Genomic DNA, 16,517 nt, shown 5'->3' with positions numbered 1-16,517 from the left:
TGAAGCATCTGACTCTTGGTTTTGGCTCAGGTCGTCATCTCAAGGTTTGTGGGGTCCAGTCCTAATCGGGCTCCGTTGGGGATTCTCTCTCTCCCTCTCTCTGCCCGTACTCCCTCCCCCAAATAAATAAACTTTAAAAATTGGGCAATTTTACTGAATCACATTTTAGGGTTACTCATTAACATCTCTGGTTATGTGGAACCCCCGGCAGTTTGGGTCCCGGTGTGCTTCTTCACAGAAGGGAGGGACTCACTGCCAAACAATCTAATACCTGGATCCTTGTCTTCTGCTCTTTAGACTGGTGGAGGGAACACTCCAGAGAGTAAACACGCCTCCTCCAAGCCCCACGTCTTCACTCTCACCAAGCTTTCCCACATCTGACTCTTCTTTCCCTTTGAAATATTCTTGTTTTATCCATTTGCATCATCTGGTTTCCTTAGGGCACAGGTGTCCTGACTTAGAAATACAAGGGTTTACTTTACCACCAGGCACTGGTTTGGTGAGGTTCGCCTTATTCCAGAACAGGAGCGCGATTGATGTTTTGACCGTGATAATTTCCTGTGGTGGAGGCTGTCCTGTGCATCGTAGGCTGTTCAGCAGTGTCCCTGTCCTCTACCTACAACCCACCCAGCGTGACAAACGAAAATATCTCCAGACATTGTCAAATGTCCTCTGGGGCCCAAATGGTCCCTATTTGAGAACCACTGGTGTAGTGAATGACAAGTGGCACCTGCATCAATACAGGAAGCATGACCATAGCAGCACCTCCCTGCATGACAAGACTGCCAGGAGCATGCTCAGTGGGTTCCATGATTCTTCTCCAAGAGCAAGGCATTTCACAGCCCCTGAGGCAAGAATCCCAGTGGGTCTTTTTCCTTTCACCTTTTATGCCGGAAGAAACTCAGAGCCTTGGCACATTCATTTCTACACGGGTGGTGTTTCAAGCTGCAATAAAATCTTGTAGGGGCGATCATATCTCAGTGTATCGCTTCGTTCAATCTTTCCAGTAACCACAGTATAATTATTATGACGATTCTATTCCATAAAGAAACTTAGAGAGGAAAGCCACATAAGTCACATAGATAGGAGGTCACGGAGCCAAGTCTTGAGGCTAAGTCTTTTTTTTTTTTTATCTTATTTTATTATTATTTTTTTAATTTTATTTTTTCAATTTACATCCAAATTAGCATCCAGTGCAACAATGATTTCAGGAGTAGATTCCTTAGTGCCCCTTACATATTTAGTCCATCCGCCCTCCCAAAGCCCCTCCAGCAACCCTCTATTTGTTCTCCACATTTAAGAGTCTCTTATGTTTTGCCTTTCTCCCTGTTTTTATATTCTTTTTGCTTCCCTTCCCTTATGTTCACCTGTTCTGTGTCTTAAAGTCCTCATATGAGTGACGGCATATGATATTTGTCTTTCTCTGACTAATTTCGCTTAGCATAATGCCCTCTAGTTCCATCCACGTAGTTGCAAATGGCAAGATTTCATTCAGTTTGATGGCCGAGTAATACTCCATTGGATATATATACCACATCTTTATCCATTCATCCATCGGTGCACATTTGGGCTTTTTCCATACTTTGGCTATTGTCGATAGTGCTGCTATAAACATTGGGGTGCATGTATCCCTTCAAAACAGCACACCAGTATCCCTTGGATAAATACATAGTAGTGAAAATGCTGGGTCATAGGGTAGTTCTGTTTTTAATTTTTTGAGGAACCTCCGTACTGTTTTCCAGAGTGGCTGCACCAGTTTGCATTCCCACCAGCAGTGCAAAGAGATCCTCTTTCTCCCCATCCTCGCCAACATCTGTTGTTGCCCAAGTTGTTAGTGTTAGCCCTTCTGACAGGTGTGAGGTGGTATCTCATTGTGGTTTTGATTTGTATTTCCCTGATGATGAGTGATGTGGAGCATTTTTTCATGTGTCGGTTGGCTATCTGGATGTCTTCTTTGGAGAAATGTCTATTCATGTCTTTTGCCCATTTCTTCACTGGATTATTTGTTTTTTGGGTGTTGAGTTTGATAAGTTCTTTATAGATTTTGGATACTCACCCTGTATCTGATATGTCATTTGCAAGTATCTTCTCCCATTCTGTCGGTCGCCTTTTAGTTTTGCCGATTGTTTCCTTCGCCGTGCAGAAGCTTTTTATTTTGATGAGGTCCCAAAAGTTCATTTTTGCTTTTGTTTCCCTTGCCTGCAGAGATATGTTCAGTAAGAAGTTGCTGTGGCCGAGGTCAAAGAGGTTTCTGCCTGCTTTCTCCTCCAGGATTTTGATGGCTTCCTGTCTTACATTTAGGTCTTTTATCCATTTTGAGTTTATTTTTGTGAATGGTGTAAGAAAGGGTCCAGGTTCATTCTTGTGCATGTTGCTGTCCCGTTTTCCCAGCACCACTTGCTGAAGAGACTGTCTTTATTCCATTGGATATTCTTGCCTGCTTTGTCAAAGATGAGTTGGCCATATGATTGTGGGTCCATTTCTGGGTTCTCTATTCTGTTCCATTGATCTGAGTGTCTGTTTTCGTGCCGGTACCATACTGTCTTGGTGATTACTGCTTTGTAGTACAGCTTGAAGTCCGGAATTGTGATGCCTCCGGCTTTGGTTTTCTTTTTCAAGATTGCTTTGGCTATTCGGGGTCATTTCTGGTTCCATACAAATTTTAGGATTATTTGTTCTAGCTCTGTGAGGAATGCTGGTGTTATTTTGATAGGGATTGCATTGAATATGTAGATTGCTTTGGGTAGTATTGACATTTTAACGATATTTGTTCTTCCTATCCAGGAGCATGGAATCTTTTTCCATTTTTTTTGTGTCTTCTTCAATTTCTTTCATAAGCTTTGTATAGTTTTCAGTGTATAGATTTTCACCTCCTTGGTTAGATTTATTCCTAGGTATTTTATGGTTTTTGGTGCAATTGTAAATGGGATCAGTTCCTTGATTTCTCTTTCCGTTGCTTCATTGTTGGTGAATAGGAATGCAACCGATTTCTGTGCATTGATTTTATATTTTGCCACTTTGCTGAATTCATGAATCAGTTCTAGCAGTTTTTTGGTGGAATCTTTTGGGTTTTCCATATAGAGTATCATGTCATCTGCGAAGAGTGAAAGTTTGACCTCCTCCTGGCCGATTTGGATGCCTTTTATTTCTTTGTGTTGTCTGATTGCCGAGGCTAAGACTTCCAATACTATGTTGAATAACAGTGGCGAGAGTGGACATCCCTGTCTTGTTCCTAACCTTAGGGGGAAAGCTCTGTTTTTCCCTATTGTGGATGATATTAGTGTTGGGTTTTTCATATATGGCTTTTATAATGTTGAGGTATGATCCTTCTATCCCAACTTTCTTCAGGGTTTTTATCAAGAAAGGATGCTGTATTTTGTTAAGTGCTTTCTCTGCATCTATTGAGAGGATCATATGGTTCTTGTCCTTTCTTTTACTGATGTGATGAATCACATTGATTATTTTGCAAATATTGAACCAGCCCTGCATCCTAGATATAAATCCCACTGGGTTGTGGTGAATAATTTTTTTAATGTATTGTTGGATCCAGTTGGCAAATATCTTGTGGAGGATTTTTGCATCCAAGTTCATCAGGGAAATTGGTCTCCTTTTCAGTGGGGTCTCTGTCTGGTTTTGGAATCAAGGTAATGCTGGCTTTAAGAAAGGTTTTGGAAGTTTTCCTCCCATTTCTATTTTTTGGAACAGCTTCAAGAGAATAGGTGTTAATTCTTCCTTAAATGTTTGGTGGCATTCCCCTGGAAAGCCATCTGGCCCTGGACTCTTGTTTTTTGGGAGATTTTTGATTACTAATTTGATTTCTTTACTGGTTATGGGTCTGTTTAACGTTTCTATTTCTTCCTGTCTCAGTTTTGGTAGTGTATATGTTTCTAGGAATTTGTCCATTTCTTCCATATTGCCCATTTTATTGGCATATAATTGCTCATAATATTCTCTTGTTATTGTTTTATTTCTGCCGTGTTGGTTGTGATCTCTCCTCTTTCATTCTTGATTTTATTTATTTGGGTCCTTTTTCTTTTTGATCAAACTGGCTAGTGGCTTATCAATTTTGTTAATTCTTTCAAAGAACAAGCTTCTGGTTTCATTGATCTGTTCTACTGTTTTGTTTTGTTTGGTTTGGTTTGGTTTGGTTTTGATAGCATTAATTTCTGCCCTAATCTTTATTATTTCTTGTCTTCTGCTATTTTGGGCTTTCATTTGCTGTTATTTTTCCAGCTCTTTAAGGTGTTATGTTAGGTTGTATATCTGAGACCTTTCTTCCTTCTTTCGGAAGGCCTGGATTGCTATATACTTTCCTCTTATGACTGCCTTTCCTGCATCCCAGAGATTTTGGGTTGTGGTGTTATCATTTTCATTGGCTTCCATGAACTTTTTAATTTCCTCTTTAACTTCTTGGTTAGACCATTCATTCTTTAGTAGGATGTTCTTTTAATCTCCAAGTATTTGTTACCTTTCCAAATTTTTTCTTGTGGTTGATTTCAAGTTTCATAGCATTGTGGTTGGAAAATATGCATGGTATGATCTTGATCTTTTTGTACTTCTTGAGGGCTGATATGTGTCTCAGAATGTTCCGTGTGCACTGGAGAAGAATGTATATTCCGCTGCTTTAGCATGAAATGTTCTGAATATATCTGTTAAGTCCATCTGGCCCAGTGTGTCATTCAAAGCCATTGTTTCCTTGTTCATTTTTTGATTAGGTGATCTGTCCATTGTTGCAAGTGGGGTGTTGGAAGTCCCCTACTATTATGGTATTATTATCAACGAGTTTCTTTATGTTTGTGATAAATTGATTTATATATCTGGGTGTTGTCACATTTGGAGCATAAATGTTTACAATTGTTAGGTCTTCTTGATGGATAGACCCCTTGATTATGATATAATGCCCTTCTGCATCTCTTGATACAGTCTTTATTTTAAAGTCTAGATTGTCTGATATAGGTATGGCTACTCTGGCTTTCTTTTGTTGACCATTAGCATAATAGATGGTTCTCCATCCCCTTACTTTCAATCTGAAGGTGTCTTTAGGTCTAAAGTGGGTCTCTTGTAAACAGCATATAGATGGATCTTGTTTTCTTATCCATTCTGTGACTCTATGTCTTGATTGGAGCATTTAGTCCATTGATGTTTAGAGTGAGTACTGAAAGATATGAATTTATTGCCATTATGTTGCTTGTGGAGTTGGAGTTTCTGGTGGTGTTCTCTGGTCCTTTCTAGTCTTTGGTGCTTTTGGTCTTTATTGATTTGTTTTTTGTTGTTGTTGTTTTGTTTTTGTTTGCATTTTTTCATTTTTTCCTCCCCTCAGATAGTCCCCCTTAAAATTTCTTTCAGGGCTGGTTTAACGGTCACAAACTCCTTTAATTTTTGTTTGTTTGGGAAACTTTTTATCTCTCCTTCTATTTTGAATGACAGCCCTGGTGGATAGAGAATTCTTAGCTGCATATTTTCTGATTCAGTACATTAAATATATCCTGCCACTCCTTTCTGGCCTGCCAAGTTTCTGTGGATAGGTCTGCTGCAAACCTGATCTGTCTTCCCTTGTAGGTTAAGGACTTTTTTTCCCCTTGCTGCTTTCATGATTCTCTCCTTGCCTGAGTATTTTGTGAATTTGACTATGATAGGCCTTGTTGGTGGTCGGTTTTTGTTGAACCTAATGGGAGTCCTCTGTGCTTCCTGGATTTTGATGTCTGTGTCTTTCCCAAGGTTAGGAAAGTTTTCTGCTATGATTTGCTCACATAACCCTTCTACCCCTATCTCTCTCTCTTCCTCTTCTGGGACCCCTATGATTCTGATGTTGTTCCTTTTTAATGAGTCACCAATTTCTCTAATTCTTAAATCGTGCTCTTTTGCCTTAATCTCCCTCTGCTTTATATTATTCTCCATAACTTTGTCCTCTATATCATTGATTCTCTGTTCTGTGTCATCCATTTTTGCGGCCATGGCATCCATTCGAGATTGCAGCTCAGTTATAGCATTTTTTATTTCATCCTCACCAGCTCTCACTTCTCTTATCTCCACAGAAAGGAATTCTAATCTATTTTTGACTCCAGCTAGTACTCTTATTATCATGATTCTAAATTCTGGTTCAGACATCTTGCTTGTATCTGTGTTGGTTAAGTCCCTGGCTGTCGTTTCTTCCTGCTCTTTCTTTTGGGGTGAATTTTTCGTTTGTCATTTTGAAGGGAGAAAAGTAATTAATGAGGGAAAAAATTAAAATTAAAAAAATATTAAAATTAAAATTAAAAAATATTAAAATTAAAAAATTGAAAACAAACACACACACACACAAAATCGAATAAATGATGCTAGATCCTAGGTGTGTTTTGTTCTGGGTGTTGAAAGGGGCTTGATAGATTAGAGACAAAAGGGGAAAGAAAAAGGAAAAGAAAAGGAAATTATTTGAAGCTTTGAAAAAATGAATACACTGAAGTAGACTAAAATGAAATGATGGAAGTAAAATAGAATTTGAAAAAATGTATACACAAAAGTAATAAACAGAGTAGAAAAAATTAAAGAAAAATATTTTTTTAAAAAATTGGAAGTAAAAATGGATTTTTCCCCTTTCTGTATTCAAGAGAAAGAAAAGAAATGAAAAAGAGAAAAAAGAAAAAAGAAAGAAAGAAAAATGAATAGATGGACTGGCGAACAGACTGAAATATGACTGAAATTACTTCGTTTTCTGCTAGAAGTCAAACTATGAAGTGTTTTATAGCCCATAAACTAAGCAGGTGGAGAGACTTGTGTTCCTCAAGAGCGAGGTTGGCCCAGTTGGGCGGGGCTTAGTGTAACGGCTCCGCTCTCCACTAGATGGCGCTGCTTAGCTTCCTGGGGTGGGTTGTTGTGGCGCTTGTAGGTGCCTCTGCGCATGCGCGGGGGACCGGTGACAATGGCGTCACCTGGCTACCCGGTCTCTAGTATCGGAACTCTGTTCTCCCCGACCAGCAGTCGCGCACCCGTCCTTTTTCTTCGGCTTCCGTCCACTCCCCGCTTTTCCGCTGTCTGTGACCAAGCCCCAGGCAGTGCCTCCCTCCTGAGTTTTCTCTCTGATGTGGCTGTTTTTCCCGACCCCTTACTTCTGGGGGATCGCGCCTTTGACCCCTCCCGCCCCTCTGCAGTGGGTCTCACGGAGCGATGGCTGAATGCCGGCCGCACTCAGAGACGTTCGCCCGACCGTGCTGCTGCCGGTGCCCAGAGACTGCAGCTGGGTGCTGGGCTGCCCCTGAAAAAGTTCACGGATCGTGTGGCAGCAGCGTTTCAGGGATTGTGGCAAATCCCAACATGCAGACGTCTAGCCCCGGTCTTCACCACCAGCGACCTCGTTCCAGCGCCAGCGAATGTGGTTGGTCTCCCGGGTCCACTGGGGCCTTTGCCTGTCCGGGGGCCACACAGCCTCTACCAGATGTCCGCCCAGCGGGGGAACCACCTCTCCCCATGTGGCCCGAAGAACCCGGGACCCCACTCTGCTCCTGGGGATTCGCCCTTCCCACCAGAGCACCGCCAGGTATCGAGCTGTGGAGTTTCAGACTCTGCGCGTCCCCTGTTTACAGTCTTAATGGAATTTAAACCCTCTCCTTTCTCCTTTCTCCCTTTTTAGTTCAGTCCCTGCGGCTGTTTCCAATTTGCCACTTTCTCTCCCGCTGCTTTGTGTGTGGGGGGGTGCTTTTCTCATATTCTACCCACCCCCCCACCTCCGTCCTCTCTCCCCACACAAAAGCACCTCCCTGCCCTCCGCAGCTTCCTCCCCCAGTTCACCCCTCTGTGTCGTGTACCTGCTGAATTCTGTGGTTCAGGTTGTGCGGATTGTTGTGTTAATCCTCAGATCCGTTTTCTAGGTGTGCGGGATAGTTTAGTGTTGGTCCGGCTGTATTTCATGGATGTGAGACACACAGGAAACTTCCATGCTGGTCTGCCATCTTGGCTCCTCCTGAGGCTAGGTCTTTCTGATTCCCAGACACCGACTGGTTGATCACCACTGTTTTCCTGGTGACGCGAGAGGGTTCTGTGACTCTCTACGTTGAGGAAGAAACACAGTGAGTAAATTGAGTAGTGAAATTCAGGTCCTAGACTTTTGGGAGGCTGGCTCCTTTCCAACCAATAAACCAAGGACAGTTAACTGACTCTTTTCACTCCCAGTTAAACACTGTTTTAAGGAGTGAAGAGGCCAGATTATGATCCCTCCTGCCCCCCATCTGCCGGTCTAATTTCTTAGTCCAGTGTTCTACTTAACGAGCAGGAAGGCTCTGTATAGGATTGTTCCATTGCTGTTAGATAAATGTTGCCATGTAGTCAGGCTACTATGACACCATTTTCATGTTTCATAGGCCATGTGAGGGCAGGACAAGGTCTGGATTGCTTATCACTTTATTCCCAGCGCTTAGAGCTCTCAGCGAGTACTCACTGAACGAATGAACCAGTGGAACTCATGGATAAATCCTTTTTGAAGAAAAATAGATTAATGTTGACTTTTACCACTTTTCTCAGATTTTTAGTCCATAAGCAGGCATTAGCAGTGGGCTTCAAGAGGAGCAAGCTTCACATTGTTTCTAGATAATTGATGTAGACTCTTAAAAATGTCCATGAGTGTAAGTCTCTGTTTCCAGCATATTTCTCTTGGATGAGAGCAGAGAATAATATGGTATTTCTTTAAACAGAAAATAGGATACTCAGTATGGTTTGGGAGCACATTCACCCATCATTAAATAACACTGACACATTCCTACACAGTGGAAAGGAGTTGCCCGTTGAATTCTCTTTGGGTCCTTCTGTCTGGGTTGGGGAGCAAGGCTTACTTGATGCTAGTATAGTGTTTATCATCACTTTCTCATGTGTTAACCTCCCCACCTAACAAAGCAAGAACAAACTTCAGGCTCAGATCCTTCAGCAGCTAAGTCTAGGTAGAATTTAATAGCATTTTTTTTTATGTTTATATTGTGGTATATTCAAGGTGGTTATCTACTTAAGGTAAATGATTCTTGGTGTTTTACATTTATGGTTTTCATATAACATTTCTATTTAAATAAATTCAGCTAAGAAAAATAAAAGGAAAGAGGATTGAAAGAAAAGTATTTCCTATCGTTACGACCGTTGTTACACAGATATGGCAAAAATTGTGTATGAGATACAGAAATGGCTAGAGTTTGGGGAATAGTGTCATGACTGTTAAGAAGAAGGATGCAAGCAGTTTGAATCCTGAATTTACGCCTCGCTGGTAGGGTGGGCTTCGTCACGTTGTTTAGCTTCTCCAAACCTTGGTTCTCCCCCAGATAGACGTGGGGATAGGGCCTACATGATAGTTTAGCTTTTCCAAACCTTGGTTCTCCCCTAGATAAACATGGGGATAGACGTGGGGAAAAGACCTACGTGATAGTTTGTTTGTTACGCAACTGTAATGAGACAGTGTTTAGAACGCGTGGCTTATTACCTGGCCGTGTAGGAAGCACTCAAAACATGGCTGCCATTTCCTGTTACCGTGATGTCTTGTTTCTCTGTGCGTTGATACTATGATTAAATGAGCTGTGGGCCAACCCCGGGGGTAACGGGACTGAAAAATAAGCCTTTTCTTATTCCCCAAACGGTCTGACTTCATTAGATCCACCCTGGAGCGGCCTGAATAGACAACAGCTCCTGCCAGTTAATTATCGTCAGATGGGTCAGCAGCCGACCCGCTCTTCTCAAACTATTGTTTTTGGCAGATGCTCCTCAGCATTTTCCTGGTTTATAAGTAACGATTTCATACGAGAAGTCACTTCCTTTAGTTTCTCTGGTGTGGATTTCCCAAATGGTTGGTTTGGGCGGGTTCTCCGAGAAGTTGCACGGCTGTAGCTACAGGTTTTATTAGGACTTCATTTTGGCGGAGGAGGGCACCTGGTGATGCCTGCCTAGACATTTTCAGGCCATAAAGATTTGGGGAATGCTGGATGCTGTCGGGTCTTGACTATCTAGTTTGTGTCGGGGGCAGATTCAAGACAGGTTTCTGGGGAAAGTCTGGGAATTCTGGCCATGGAAACCAATTGTCATAGAATCTTCTTGTTGCTGCCGTCTCATTGTTTTCCTCTCAGCTCCTCTGCTATTTGGAGAATGAAGTCCAATCCCAAGCATTGTAGAGAAACCAATGGGGATGAGAGATAATTTTATTTATTTATTTATTTATTTATTTATTTATTTATTTATTTATTTAAAAAATTTTTTTTCAACGTTTTTTATTTATTTTTGGGACAGAGAGAGACAGAGCATGAATGGGGGAGGGGCAGAGAGAGAGGGAGACACAGAATCGGAAGCAGGCTCCAGGCTCCGAGCCATCAGCCCAGAGCCTGACGCGGGGCTCGAACTCACGGACCGCGAGATCGTGACCTGGCTGAAGTCGGACGCTTAACCGACTGTGCCACCCAGGTGCCCCGAGAGATAATTTTAAAGTACTATCAATAAGCCGGGGGGGGGTGCCTGGGGGGTGCTCAGTCAGTTAAGTGTCCCACTTCAGTTTAGGTCATGATCTCACAGTCTGTGGGTTCGAGCCCCGTTTCGGGCTCTCCACTGTCAGCATGGAGCCCTCTTCGGATCCTCTGTTTCCCTTTCTCTGTACCCTTTTCCCACTTGTGCTCTCTCTCTCAAAAATAGATCAAAATTTGGGGCGCCTGGGTGGCGCAGTTGGTTAAGCTTCCGACTTCAGCCAGGTCACGATCTCGCGGTCCGTGAGTTCGAGCCCCGCGTCGGGCTCTGGGCTGATGGCTCAGAGCCTGGAGCCTGTTTCCGATCCTGTGTCTCCCTCTCTCTCTGCCCCTCCCCCGTTCATGCTCTGTCTCTCTCTGTCCCGAAAATAAATAAACGTTGAAAAAAAAAATTAAAAAAAAAAATAGATCAAAATTAAAAAAATAATGAAATGCTGTTAACAAGGAAAGTATCAGAGTGGAGAAGCTTGGAGGAAGGGAAGGAGGTGGTGCTTCGGAGAGGATCCCTGGAACTTGGGGGCCCACTTGTCACCTCTATGGGTGACAAGAGGAGGACAGAGTCAGAGTATGGCTCGGTGGTTGGGTATGTCTCGTTGGGGGAGAAGAATCCCCTCCCAGGAGTGTCTGACACTGGGTCCATCAGCATAGTGCTCTGACTACCATGGTAGGAACCCAGAATGGCTTTGGTTAAACACGAGAACAGTTCATTTTCCCTCTAAGCCTGGGGCTGGTGTGACGGTGCCACGGTGTCTGTCCCCGGACACCTTCTTCCTTGTTGCTCCTTCATGCCTGGGACGACTTCCTTGTCTGCCTGGCTCAAACTAGCTTACCACTGTGTCTACACTTCCGCTAAGTGGGGAGACATAAATGGAGAGCCACAGGCAGAGCTTTCTGTGTCAAGGGCATGACCTAGAATTTGAAGACGTCACTTCTACTCACAGCCCTCAACAAATGTTGACCAAGCACCTCGGTTCCAGGCACCGTGAATAAGGAATACTGGATTTCTCTGTCCAGTGTAGCGGGCCAGGTAGCGTTTTCCAGGGGTGTGATCACAATTCCTTGCCAGTGAATATTCATCACATTTTGAAAAAAAAAAAAAAATGACATGTATTCATGGAGAACTGAGTACAGAAGTGACAGCAAGAGTTAGAGCGGACAAGGTCCTCCCCTCACGGAACATAGAGGCTCCTGACAATCAGCAACAAGCAAGAAAATAAGCAGACTGAAAAAGTGGCTACGAATTGTGGCAAGCATCTTGCAAGAAACAAAATCTAGATGTCTCTATAGAAAATAACCAGAAAGGAAACAACAAGTGCCAGCAGGGACGCGGAGGAAAAGGAACCCTCGGGCCATGCCGGTGGGAATCCAAGCTTGCACAGGCCCTGTGGAAAGCAGTATGGAGCTTCCTCAAAGAGTTCAAATACCCTCTGACCCAGCAATCGCGCCACTGGGTATTTGCCCAAGAAATACAAGATTGCCGATGCAACGTGTGCCACGCACCCCTCTGTTTACAGCAGCATTATTGACAAGAGCCGAATTACGGAAACAGCCCAAGTGTCCGCTGATTGAAGAATGGACACAGAAGGTGTGCTCTGTGTGTCCCCTGGACTCTTCCTCAGCCGTCAATAAGAATGAAACCTTGCCATTTGCAACAACGTGATGGAGGCAGAGAGTAGTACGCTAAGGCGAGTCAGTCAGCCAGAGAAAGACGAGTACCGTGTGATTGCGCTCACACGGGGAATGGAAGAAACAAAACAGATGGACAAAGGAAAAAGGAGAGAGCGAGAGTGAGAGAAACCAAGAAACAGAGTCGTACCTATAGAGGACACACGGACGGTCACCAGACGGGAGGTGGGCGACATAGGTGATGGGGATGCGGGAGGGCACTTGTGATGAGCTCTGGGTGATGCATGGAATTGTTGAATCACTATGTTGTACGCCTGAACAGAACACTGTAAACTATACTGGAATTAAAGTTAAGGAAAAAAAAAAAAGAACAAGAAAGCATATCCTTTTTTTGTGTCAAGGGCACAAAAAATTTTCGTTAATTTTTTTTAGTGTTTATTGATTTTTTTTTTAATTTTTTTTTTCCTCGTTTATTTTTATTTTTGGGACAGAGAGAGACAGAGCATGAACGGGGGAGGGGCAGAGAGAGAGGGAGACACAGAATCGGAAACAGGCTCCAGGCTCTGAGCCATCAGCCCAGAGCCTGACGCGGGGCTCGAACTCACGGACCGCGAGATCGTGACCTGGCTGAAGTCGGACGCTTAACCGACTGCGCCACCCAGGCGCCCCAGTGTTTATTGATTTTTGACACAGAGAGAGAGAGACAGAGCATGAGCGGGGGAGGGGCAGAGAGAGAGGGAGACACAGAATCCCAAACAGGCTCCAGGCTGTCAGCACAGAGCCCGATGTGGGGCTCGAACTCACGAAACTTGAGATCATGACCTGAACTGAAGTCGGATGCTAAACCAACTGAGCCACCCAGGCGCCCCAAAAGCATATCCTTTTTGATGGATGGCAGCTGAGACCGTCCGAGAAAGTGTCATTCTAAAGCTGATCCCTGGGAAGGAGCGAGTCAGGCGAAATGCAGGGGCCAGGAACCACATGAAGCAAGGAGTAAGTAAATCCCAGAGTGGTGGAGGCTTACACGACAGTGAAGAATGAAAGAGCCACGGCCACGGGCAACGATGTGGATGCGTCTTAGAAGCAAACAGGGGAGGGATAAAAACAAGTTACCTAAGACGACACACCCTAGGGTGCTGTTTTTATAAAGCTCAGACACAAGCAAGACTGAGTCTCGTATCATTTAGAGATGCCCCCGTGCGTGATGCAAAGAAATACAAAAAAGATAGGAGAGTGACAAACGCAACATTCATAATAACGTGTACCTGAGAGGGGGAGAGAAAATCATGAGCATATTCAAGGTCATGTTCTGTTTTAAATTTAGGTGGCAGATTCATGGATGCTGGTTTTGTTATGCTTCCTAAATTATATATGCGTTGAATGTATTTTAACATATCCAACACCGTCTACTACAGCACATGTTAAAAACAAAGAGGAGGGCTGGGGCGCTTAACTGAGCCTGGGTGGCTCAGTCAGTTAAGCGACTGACTTGGGCTCCGGTCATGAGCTCACAGTTGTGAGTTTGGTCGCACTCTGTGCTGACAGCGCGGAGCCTGGAACCTGCTTCGGATTCTGTGGCTCCCTCTCTCTCCGCGCCTCCCCCACTACGTTCTCTCTCAAAAAAATTAAAAAAATAAAAAAAAACGTTAAAAAAATTAAAAATAAGTAAATAAAAAGAGGAGGGGCACTTCAATCAGTCGTCTGCGGAATCCCATCAGACAGGTGTAAAGTGAAGAGTAGCCTGCTGACTTGGGCTCAGGGCATGACCTCGTGCTTTGTGGGTTCGAGCCCCGTGTCAGGCTCTGTGCCTTGACCCTGCTTCAGATCCTGTGTCTCGCTCTGTCTCTCTCTGCCCCTCCCCGGCTAGCGCTCTGTCTCTCTCTCAGAATAAATAAACATTAAAAAAACAAACAAACAAAAAACCTTAAAATGAAGAGTGGGTCCGCCCTTCTGCGGTGAACTGCCACATGCTTTCCCTGCCGACAGGAGGCGCCACCACCCAGCCCCAGCTCATCACGGTTGCCCTGCAGACTTGCCGGCCTAAGGCACCCAGAACTGCCTATTTTTCTTGAGAAGTCTGACACCTGCATTTTTACAAGCAATATCGCAGTTTTTCAATGTTGGCAAGACCCCACATTTTTAAAACCTCTGTGGACAGACACTACCTTTCCGGGGGGGGGGGGGGGCGGGTTACTGAGCCTCTGAAATAGGGTGCCCGGAGGTGAGCACCGATTTAGTGTCCCCTTGCGAAGAAAAGTGCCCCCATTTGTTGCCACCGTGCCCCCACCCAAGGCAGGCAGGGAGGAAACGCATCCTCTCTGCCTCCCCTGAGCGTGCTATTTCCAACCTGTCGCGCCACTCGCCTGTCTCACCTGCGAGCTTTCACCTCTAAGTTTGGAACGTGTGAAGTTGGCGTGAGCGCAGTGGAGACGTGAGCTCGGGGAGAAGGGCCTCGCCTCCAGCAGTCTCCACTGCCGCCTTCCGGCCCAGCTTTGCCGGGAGTGTGCGGAACCCGCAGCTCTCCCAAAAGGCCGGTGGTTGGAAAGGGCTCCGCTGAGCTCGGATCACTGCAGAAGGAGATCTGTTTTATGTCGCACACGGTTGGGACCCAGTGCTTTCTTCCGGGGATGAATATATTCGTGTTTTTCTTTAGGAATGGAGGGTTTCACCTGTGAGGCATGAATTCTCCTAACACCCACGCACGACACTGTTCGCGAATTGTTTTCTCGTTGACATGGGGGGGTGTCCCTCAAAGGGTGGGCAGTTTTGCCCCCCCACCCCCACCCCGGGGACAGTTGGCAATGTCTGGAGATGTTTTTGGTTGTCACAACTGGAGTCGGGGGCTTCTTTCACCTGCTGGGTGGAGGTCACGGAGGCTGGTGCACATCCTACAATGAACAGGGCAGTCTTCCCATCCCCAGCACCCCCACAAAGAATTATCGAGCCCCAAACGTCACCTGTCAGTAGTGCTGAGGCTGAGAAACGTTGCTCCCTTTTATACAGCCCCCTCCCAAAACCAAAGGTGAATAAAGCCACAGGCTGGGCCGTTCCCTGTGAATTATGAAAGGTGTATGTTTTGGGGGGCGGGGCGTGGTGAGGGGTGTAACCAACATGAATTTACAAGGCATGCCCTTTAGCTAGAGCTGGGATTTGTGGCCACTATTTTGGTTTTTATTAAGGCGTAATGCTCACAAGCAGAAGAGGGGATTTGTTATTCTAAAGACAGCTGCACACCAAAGCATGCTATTGTATAATCTGGCATTTTCCCCACCAGGGAGCTATGGTGCATTACTCACGAGTGACAGAACCAACGAGCTTCATCTCCCAAGGGGCTCGTGCATCCGTTTAAAGGGAGCAAGCGCCGTGCAGATCCGCCCCCGCCCCGCCCCGCCCCCACACAGAGAGCAGGGTGGAGGTGAGCGTCTTTGGCGTCCTGGCAAGGATGATCCGGCCCCTGATTCCATGCCCACCCACAGCCCCAGAATAAAAGATTGGAGTCTACTTATGCTCTAGAAGCAGGACCACAGGATGGGAGGCAGGGGCTTGGACTTAATTCTAGGCTCCATCGTGATAAATTTCATTAGGGATGTCCCAGCTCTCTCTGTGCCTCTGAGGCTAAGATCTTGGGCTTGGGGGCGGTCAGGCGTTGGGTCAAACGCGGGTCCAGCACCGATGGCTTTTCTTCCTGGGTCCTGACTTCTCTCAGCGCCTTGGTTTTCTCATCTACGAAGTGGGGAGAGCCATGCTCGTCTCAGAGGGTCACCCTGAGGGTAAAGGAGAAGGATTATAAAGCATTTAGCACTTGCCAGGCACGTGGCAAGGATACAATAAATGTTCGCTACCCACATACCATTCTAGTGGCCAAATATCACACGAAGTCAACGTGTCTTCCACGTACCTCACAAAGCAGTGGTGAAGTGGATGGAGATCATGTTTGGAAAAGCACAAGGAAAAGTTTCTGATGCTGTATCAATGAAATTGATATCAGTACAAGGTAATGAAATCAATGTGAGCATCAATGGCAATAGTTACAGTGTTCATTGCACTGATCCCGAGAAAACAGAGCAATTCTTACCACCACGATTCATAACTGGTTAGATGTGGAAGGAAGTTAGCGTTGCTTTAATTTAAACGTTCCATTTTACGAACAAGGAAGAAGCTGTCGTTAGTGGCACAATTTCCATTCACTGCAGCCTGGTGCTCTTTTCCTGTCAACCCCAAGGTTGACACTGGAATTTGGCAACCCCGTTAGAGCATGTCTGTATCTAATAGAACATCCCTAACATAAGCCTCAGTTTCTTCATCTCTAAAATGGGCGTGATTATAAAACCTAACCTCCAGGCCGTAGTGAGGAATGAGATCATGTAGGTAAGGTGTCTCGCACATGAAAAGTCCTCCAGAAATGGTATTCATCATTGTCCCTTTTAGCGA

General features: G+C 44.9%; 1 long non-coding RNA gene across 5 annotated transcripts in view; it reads left to right on the top strand.

Annotated features, from left to right (window-relative positions):
* The window catches only part of LOC111559754, a 496,575-nt gene that overhangs the window by 210,062 nt on the left and 269,996 nt on the right, over positions 1–16,517 (top strand). The gene's annotated exons all lie outside the window — the stretch shown is intronic.

The sequence above is a fragment of the Felis catus genome, chromosome A3 (genome assembly GCF_018350175.1).
Source record: "Felis catus isolate Fca126 chromosome A3, F.catus_Fca126_mat1.0, whole genome shotgun sequence".
Classification (NCBI taxonomy): Eukaryota; Metazoa; Chordata; class Mammalia; order Carnivora; family Felidae; genus Felis; species Felis catus.
Note: the sequence above shows the minus strand (reverse complement) of the source record. Positions and strands in the feature narration are given on the sequence as shown.